Here is a 7,306-nt window from a genome sequence, read left to right as displayed (position 1 = left end):
TAGTCAATGGTTGCATCCCCTCCTGTAACCTTAAATGCTAGTCTGAATGAATAAAGTCCCTGCCAGTTAAAAAAAAAAGAACAAGAGAAAATAAAGTCCAAGCAATAGAACGAAAGGACACTTAGGGATGAAAATGGTTCAAAAATGGTAGGAAAAGGCCTAAACCATTTTCAGTTTCATATTTTCACTCGAAAACGAAGTAGATAACTATAATGCCGGAAACGAATACGACGTCGTTAATACGAGAAAACCGGAAACGATGTTAACGGAACGGAAACATTCCGATATCGATTGGGAATTGATAATTCAAACCCGAAAGAATAATCAAATTTCTTCCATACTATATGATGATATTTTATCATATATTTGCATAGTACACATATGCATACATAACATCATACACTAAAAAAAGGAAAGAAAAATAAAAGGAGCAGACGGGCTCAATTTTCCTTCACAGTCCACCTCTCTCTCCTCTACCCTCCTTCCCCTTTCTTTTCTCCTAGCCCGAGTTGGCCCAGCCAGACCCTTCCATCTTTTCTTTGTGCACCAAGTTGGGCCACCCTCCTCTTTTGCTTTGCGCAGGCCCGTTGGCCACCCACCTTATCTCTTTCACTCTCCTTCCACAAGCCGATGCACAGCTGCCCCCTCTATCTCCACGAACAGAAGCCAACAGCTCCCAAAAAACCATCTGAGTTCAACCTACATACAAGTCGAGGTCTATCTGGAATCACTCAAACGAGATTAGCATCAAGTCCTAAACGAAATCACCCTTTTATCCCAGCCAAATCCACCCCCAAATCCTACCCTACTGTAATCCCCATCTATCCCCAATCGATTTGAGTCCAGTTAGCCTCAAATCCCAACCGATTTCAATCTTTATCTCTTTGCTGCAAATCAATTCATCGCCTATATATATGGACTTGTGATCAATCTGGGGGGGAGGTGGGGGCATAGAGAAGGAAAGGCGGAGCCCCTGCCCCTGCCGCCATTGATGGGGAGTGACGCAGAAGAGCAGAGTGGCGACACCCTGTTGCTACCTTCCTCTACATGCTGTCGCCCGACGGAGAAGAGGAGAAGGGGGTGGTGCCCTGCTGCCGCTCGGCCCGTGCCAGCTTCGTTGATCTGTTAGAGTGTGTTTTATCCTGGCTGTGTGCGTGCATGTTCATTTCACTGCCGGCCGACATGATTTGCCTTTTATCGTTGATCTGTTGGAGGTTGAGTCGAGGGCTCACCGTCGTGCCGCACATCGTTGTGCTAGAGAGGCAGTGGCTCGATGCAACATCTTGGTGCTGGTGTGAGCTCTATGGTTGAGCCAAGGAAATCCGATAATTACTACCAAAAATTACCAGCCAAAAACAGAAAAACTCAAAATGATCGGAAGTGGCCTATATCGTTTTTTCTACCATTTTCACATAGTTTTATTGTTTCCATTTGGATTTTTTATTTTAGACTTTTTAAACTAATATTTTAATAATAGCACACGGAGAACTAAAATTTCGGGAGCTAGCCCCTTTTGTCACTCTGAAATCCTTGGCGTGACTCGCCAACTAGGTAATGCCAATGCATGTGGCGTGATCAAGATGGCAACGCTATGTCCGTCTCGGTGCCTCTACACATGGGGCCGACGTTGCAGCCCTGAGTCATGCCAAATGCTTTGGTGTGACTGAAGACAACAGCTGGATGAACAATACCTGCTAGATTCCAATTTTTCTCCTTTTCTCTTTCTCTATTTGGACACTAGGGTTGTTGTGCTCCAAAATTCACGAAACTTTTTTGTAGCTCCTATAATTCATGATGAATCCATTCAATACCCTATGTATATTTCAAAATAAAAAAAACTTCAAAAGGGGCTACTTTTAGAACTTCTAGAAATTTTTTAGGCCTCAAATAAATTCCCAAAAATCTAAAAAAGTTCACTAATATTCCTCTCATTTGGTGTAATAATTTCTAAAATTATTTCCAACCCTAGGTTACTTGGTGAAAAATGAGTTCCTTCGCAATGCTCCATTTATATGCATTTTTATCATTTCATGTGATATTCTCTTTTTAATTCAATTTGAATTCAAACATGTAATTTTATTTGAGCTCATTTCATCTGGTATCAGAGCCTTCATTGCCACGGTATGATCATTTACCCCTATTTCTATATATTTTGTGTTCGTCCTATCCACTAAAAAGCCCTTTGTTTGCATCTGTTATTTTGGTAAGTTTGATTAAGTTTTTGTCCATTAGAGTCTTTGTTTTAGTCACTGATCATCCATCCTTTGTGTATGATTTTTGTCGTTATATATTCTTGTGTCGTTTCATATCTAAGTGAAAATCCCAAAAAAAGTCATAGCCGAAGTCATCCATTGCGAAAACTTTGATCCCATCAAGTTCTAGCTACTGGTTGTGTTGGATTTTATCTTCTAATTGTGCTAGTCATATATCTGGTCTTGTAGTGTTAGAGTTAAAAAAAAGTGTCAATAAAAAAGAGAAAGAAAGTTGCTGCAAAAAAGGGACAGCTTGAGAAAGAAGTGAGAAACATTCGTTTGCACAAGTGCGTAAACCTTGAATCAAGTTCTGCAACTAAGTGTAATCCTTTTTGTCGAGGTGTGCAAGAGTGTAAACCGTGCATCAAGTGCACAAATAGTTTGAAGATCGAACTGACCCGGAAGCATATTTCCCATGGGAGTTAAATATTGACAAGATTTTTCGCATGCACAATTACTCTGAAGAAAAGAATATTGCAATGGCCTCTCTTGAATTTGATGGGTATGCATTAATTTGGTGAGAGCAAGTGCAAAATGGGCGTGAAGCTATCAGACAACCTGCTATTGCTATATGGGTTGAAATCAAAAGAGAAATGAGAACCCGATTTGCCCCATGTCATCTTAGGCGTGATCTTTTTAACAAGTGATTCTCAAGATGCCACATTTCACACCTTGCAATAAAAGTGATGATGCTTCTCACGTTGCTACTCTGTTTTTCAGGTAGATCGTGAGGCTGCATGGGATGCCGAGAACCATTGTGTCTGATCGTGACGTGAAGTTCATGAGCTACTTTTGGAAGACATTATGGGCCAAGCTTGGAACCAAGCTATTGGTTTCTACCACTTGTCACCCTTAAACTGATGGTCAAACTAAAGTGGTGAACCGAACCCTATCAATGTTGTTGAGAACAATGATTAAAAAGAACTTGAAAGAGCGAGAGAATTGAATGCCATATGTTGAGTTTTCTTATAACATGGCAGTACATTCTACTATTCACATGTGTCCATTTGAAGTTATCTATGGGTTCAAACCTATTGCTCCGATCGATTTGTTACCACTCCCATTGCAGGAAAGAAGTAATCTGGATGCTTCAAATCGTGCTGCATATGTGAAGAAGATACACGAGAAGATCAAGGAAGAAATTGAGAAGAAGGCCAAGTGCAATGCAAATAAGGCGAACAAGCATAAAAGGAAGGTGTTGTTCAAACCAGATGATCTGGTTTGGATACATCTTCGCAAGGAGTGTTTTCCAGAAAAGCGCAAATCTAAGTTGATGCCACGAGGCAATGACCTATTTAGAGTACTGGCCAAAGTCAATGACAATGCATACAGATCAAACTTTCAGGATAATATGGCGTGAGCATAACTGAAAAGGTCAATGACTTCCTAAGAGGGGGAGAGGTGAATTAGGACACTTAAAACTAATCAGTTCTGAAAACTTTACAAGATAAACATATATCAATTTCTATATAAATATGCTCTAGATTCATCTAGCATGTCTACTCTACCTTTCAAAGGTTTGCAACCTATAGCCAATCCTAGCATACTACTCTATGAAGGTAAATATGCAAGGATAGATTGCAATAAGTAAATGCGGAAACATAAATAAGGTAGATAGAGCAAACTCAGCACAAGAGATATTTATCCTGTGGTATCGATAGCATAAACATCATCTCTAGTCCACGTTGTAGCAACCACCTAGGCTATAACTTCCAGACGGAACTCGGTCATGACCCTTGAGCTACCTAGACCTCAAGTAGGTTGAGCCACCAAGCCATCAAGGCAAGCTCTCACCACAAGCCTCTCTTTCGGTCACTTACCGTCATCTTCACTTCGGAGCTTGAGCCACCAAGGTAAGGATCTCCATGTCCTCGTATAAGATTCTTGCCGTCGCTCCACACCAATTCGGAGAGTCAACAAGTATGAGACACCAAGGCTCACGGTGTCGGCGAGTCACCAAGACTCCAAGGTGCCGACGTACCACTTGGTACAAGCTAGGATCACTTATTGATCTTTTCTCTACGCAGCAACACCTAGCAACAACTCTCTCTAGACCTATTAGCATTATTCACTCTATAATCTTGTGCTTAATTGCCTTGGATAATCACTTTAAGCACTTTGGTGGTTTGGATATCTTTTTAGGTGTCCATGAGCTTCTCTGGACTCCAGCACCTTCAAATGATAGAGTGGGGGTATTTATAGTCTCTACCCCGCGAACTAGACGTTGCCCCAATGGCTCAAATTTTTTGTATATGCTGGATGATCTGGTGTAAATAGATTGTACTCACCGAACTATCCGACATGTACATCCTCCATGTACTAACCATTGGATCCCCACTCAAACTCAATGTGAATATCAGATGCTTTGGCGTGTTCACTGGCTCTATCACCGAACCATCCACCGTGTACACTTCTTATGCCACTGAGAAACAACACTCTTGAAAAAATGCTCCAGCGTAGCCAATCTTCATCGCCGGACCATCCGATATGTACAACCACGCCAAATTAGCCATTGAGACCTTATTTGGAAAAAGCATTCCAGCGCAACCATCTGGCGTACACAATGCCGAGTGCCGGACCATCCGGCGTGTAGATCCTTTGAACCTTGTCCTGAAAATAATATAACGTGAACAAACCTTTGAGCGCCGGACCATCTGACGTGTACAACCTTTTTGGAACTTCTCCAATTCAATCAATCTTTGTCCCGGTTGTGGTAGCTTCTTCATGTATTGTTTCCATGAGACCTACTAAGGCATATACTTATCAAACATGTTAGTCTCATTGACTATATTATCATTAATCAACAAAATCACGTACATGCCTAAAAGGTCCATGTTTGCTACAATCTTCCTATTTGTAGTGATTGATGATAACACAACCAAAGTAAGGGGTAAATACTAAAATATATCAATCGAAAGCCAAATTCAAAAGGCACAAACTTTAACTACTTGCTTAGATGCATGGTAAGAACAAACAACGATAGCATTTGTAAGGGAAAGATCCCATCTTTATCATACCTTGTTCTTAACTTCATTTTATCCCCCTTTTGTTGTGGCCTCTATGGAGACAATTCTTCCGCTATCGTCACTATCTCCCTTGATCAATCCATGCAAGAGCTACTTCTTCTCCCCCTTTATCAACTTTGGCATACCTAGATATCTTGCTTCCCTGATTGTTCTCTCCTAGGTATGCCATCTTGTAACTAGCATCTTGCTTTAGACATCAAAATTCTCCCCTTTATCAGCAATCTTAAAAAGGCTACAAACACATGTTAAACTAAAAAAAACGTTAGAGCACTTGGGAGAGATCTTTATGAACCATGATTCAATAAGATGATACCACTTGTAGGAATCCAAATGAAATGATTATGTAGATGCCAATTGAAATAAAAAGAATATGGATCATAATTCATGAAAATCACATAACACAGTCTAAACTTTCCTATTTGTATGCATACATACAATGAGAGTAAAAATGTGCACAACTAGATAATACATTAAGATAGTAAAGTTAAGCTATGTTATACATGAAGGTAGCTTAAATGATCAAATGAATTAACAATGATACCAATAGATAAATAAGTATTACATACCTCTAGGGACATGTAGATTACTTCAAGGCCATGTTAGTCTCAAAATCACATAGGATATGCTCCCCTAAATGTGTGCATACAAGTATCGAATACTTATGAGAGACATGTACTTGTCATTGATAACAATGAGAATTTATCCTATAGATTGGACTCATACCACATAAAGAATATCAATTTAAGAAATATACCATGTAAAGAACCTACAACGAATAAATCATGTAGGTTGCTCATGGGTTAGAGAGAAACACCAGCAACCTATCATATGATAAACCTACATTAGACATTACAATAGATTGACATATGCACATACAATCTAAGACAAGACAAAGGTCCTAGATGCAAAATAAAATATATATGAACAAAAATTCTAGCTATCATTACCTCTTTTAACTTTGGATGGGGATTTAGATATTTGATGATCATAATCTTTATCAATGTGCTCAATCTTGTACACTTGGCTTCTTTGTTTGAACATTCACTCCTCTTGTATGCCAAGTCTCCAAATCCGCAACAACTTGAGGACTTCAAGTCTTCTTTGAAATCCAAACTGATTTGGCCACTTCATGTTGATGATGATTTCCTTGGGCACCCAAATGGGTTGGTTCCACCTCTGGTCCTTTCTTCCAACCATATGTACAATCACTTTATCATTGTCCTTCTTCTTGAGCTTGTAGTAGTTGCTCTTAGTCTTCATTTTGTAGTTGGACTTGGTGTAGATGTTCGAGGTCAGTTGGAGAGATTCATTATCTTTTTCTTCTTATTAGTCTCCCTTTTGACTTGCTTTTATTGGAAGGACTTGTGGTCTTCTTGATGATACTTGAAACATGTCATGGTGAACCCCTCCGCAAGCTTGTTTACCATATTATCATGGTTATCTTGAGAATGTTAGACGTGACTCTTGCCCTTTAACCTTGTCAAGTCCTTCTTAGCTTTTCCACTTCTTGCTTGTTGAGCTCATTATTTTCTTGTGCAATGAGTTTATTATATGGTTCTGCAAGATTCTCAATACATGTCTTATTGCAAAGGGGTGAGCTATGTATATTAATTAAATCATCCCAAAAAGTAAAATCATCTACCTAAGGATTGAAATTAAAGAGAGAGATAAGTTGCTTCAAAATGATATTAGGTTGAAACTCAGTACCCTCAAATTTTTCCTTATGCTCTCCACGCTCCTTATTTAGCAATTCAAATTTGCTCAATAATTATTTGTAATTAGACACAAAGGTAGCATGAATTTCATTAAGGGTATTGAATTTCTTTAGTTCTTTATATTATTTCTTTAAGATCATTTGTTGCTCAATGATCAAATCAAGGAGTTCTTTTTGGGAGGGTGAATCATCATCAGATTCATCATCACTTACATCGCTTTCTATACCTTTGATCATAAGGCACTTGTGTGATGATGACTTGCGTCATGACGATCTTGAGGAACAACTTCTCTTGGAGTAGTGGGTGGTAAAGC

Source organism: Phragmites australis, chromosome 7 (assembly GCF_958298935.1).
Source record: "Phragmites australis chromosome 7, lpPhrAust1.1, whole genome shotgun sequence".
In the NCBI taxonomy this organism is placed as follows: domain Eukaryota; kingdom Viridiplantae; phylum Streptophyta; class Magnoliopsida; order Poales; family Poaceae; genus Phragmites; species Phragmites australis.
This window is presented reverse-complemented; position numbering follows the sequence as displayed.